The sequence below is a fragment of the Phalaenopsis equestris genome, unplaced genomic scaffold (assembly GCF_001263595.1).
Source record: "Phalaenopsis equestris unplaced genomic scaffold, ASM126359v1 Scaffold232945, whole genome shotgun sequence".
Taxonomy (NCBI): Eukaryota; Viridiplantae; Streptophyta; class Magnoliopsida; order Asparagales; family Orchidaceae; genus Phalaenopsis; species Phalaenopsis equestris.
The window spans coordinates 1-2402 of NW_018250903.1; the positions used below are offsets into that span (position 1 = coordinate 1).

At 38.4% G+C, this 2402-nt stretch overlaps 1 pseudogene; it reads left to right on the plus strand.

Annotated features, from left to right (window-relative positions):
- Window positions 1–4: 4 nt before the first annotated feature.
- LOC110038474 overlaps window positions 5–2402 on the plus strand; it is a 10507-nt pseudogene continuing 8109 nt past the window's right edge.

Consider the following 2402-nt stretch of genomic DNA (forward strand, 5'->3'; position numbering starts at 1 on the left):
AGGCTTTGATGTTTCAGAGGATAATACTGGAGACGGAAATGAAGATGGTTTTAATACCTTCAATGAACCTGCTAGGGATAACTTGAGCAGTAATTCTTCACCTGCAAGCCCTGCAAGAGATACTGTGCTGAATGCCTGTACCATAACATCTGGGATTTTAATAGCTTTAGGTTTGCTAATTAGGCAAGGTTGGCTGTAACCTTTAACTTGTTTGGTTGGAATTTTGTAATTTTTTTTTACTTGCGAGTTCTTGTCAAGTTACATCTATAATTTGACTACACAAATATATTTATGAAATAAATTCTCCTCCGAGAGCAATTTATTATTCGGGGCATTTACGTACGTACCGGACAATTCTTATATATTTACATAGAAAACACTCAAATATTTGACATCACATCAAAAATACCATTATCACTAACATTTTGAAAGTGAAATACAACTTTTCCATGCATAATTTTTTAATACCAAGGTGTTAGAAATGTTAATATCAAAGTGAAAAGATATGAGAGGACTTTATTTTATTGATGAAAAGAGGGATATAAATACCCATTACAGGACTTACTGGTAATGAAAGCAATAAAAACATAATACAATAAAAAAAAGAAATGAATAATAACAAAATATAAGAGACAACTAATCTCTCTAATTAAAGAGATAAATAAATAGAGATTCCTAAGATCCCTCATATAATTTATAACCTTCTAGAGTTATAACAAATATGAAATATAATCATTAATATTTTTGAGATCTTTCAACACTCCCCTTAAGTTGGGTTGTACAGATTGTACATACCTATCTTGTTGCATAATTCTTCAAAGTTGATTCTTGGGGGAGGTTTAGTGAGGATATCTGTTGTTTGATGTCGGGAAGGAATGTATGCAAGTTCGACGAATCCTCTCTCAATATTTTCTGAGATGAAGTGTCGATCGATCTCGATGTGTTTTGTTCTGTCATGATGTACTGGATTCTTTACAATGTTGATTGTCGTCTGGTTGTCGCATTGTAGTTTAACAGTTTTTTTAGTTAACATTCCAAGTTCGCTGAGTATTCTTCGAATCCACATTCCTTTGCAGATCCCGAGTGCAAGAGCTTTGAATTCAGCTTCAGCGCTGCTTCTTGATACCACAAACTGCTTTTTGCTTCTCCAAGTGACTAAATTTCCCCAGACATAAGTGCAATAGCCGGAAGTCGATCGTCGGTCCGAGACATCCCCTGCTCAGTCTGCGTCTGAATACACTTCGATCCTTATTCCTTTGAAACAGTAGCCCTTTGTCAGGAGTCATCTTGAGGTATCTCAAGTTTCTATAGACCACATTCATGTGTTCTTCCGTAGGGCTGTTCATGAATTGGCTAACAACACTAACAGAAAAACCAATGTCGGGTCGTGTGTGTGAGAGATAGATGAGTCGCCCTACGAGTCGCTGATATCTCCCCCTATCCACAGGTGCGCTATTTTACTCAATGCCGATCTTCTTGTAGGGATCCATTGGAGTATCGACGGGTTTACAACCGAGCATACCTGTTTCCTTGAATAGGTCCAATGTATATTTCCGTTGTGACACAAATATTCCTCGTTTTGATCGAGCTAGTTCCATGCCGAGAAAGAACTTTGGGTTTTCGAGGTCTTTGATTTTGAATTCCCGAGTGAGAAGTTTTTTCAGATTTGTGAGTTCTTCGTGATTTCCAATGAGGATGATATCGTTGACGTATACGATTAGAATTGCTATCTTCTTTTTGGGAGAGGTTTTCACGAAGAGAGTGTGATCTGCTCAACACTGAGTATACCCGTGTTTTGTCACAGATTTTGCAAATCTCTCGAACCATGCTCGGGGAGATTGTTTGAGGCCGTACAATGATTTTTGGACTTTGCAAACTTTGTTTTTTGGAAAGGATGCTTCTAATTCGGGAGGTGCTTCCATGTAAACTTCTTCTTCCAAATCGCCATTTAGGAAAACATTTTTCATGTCAAGTTGATGTATCTGCCAGTCTTCATTTGCCGCAAGTGAGAGAAGAATTCTGATGGTGTTAAGTTTGGCCACGGGGGCAAAGGTTTCTTGATAATCAATACCATAGGACTGTGAAAAACCTTTTGCTACGAGACGTGCTTTTAATCTCTCAATTGTACCATCTGCCTTGTGTTTGACTTTAAAGATCTATTTGCAGCCGATTGTTTTCTTTCGCTTTGGCAGGTCTGACACAGTCAATGTACCATTTTTTTTGTAGGGCTCTTACCTCCTCATTGATGGCCACTTTCCATCTCGGGTGTTTGAGAGCTTCATCAATGGTGTTTGGGACTTGTGTATTGTCGAATGCAGCGACATAGGCTCTGTAAGTTAAAGATAGTCTTTCATAGGACACAAAGTTGAAGATCGGATGGATCGTGTGGTCGGACCCCGGGG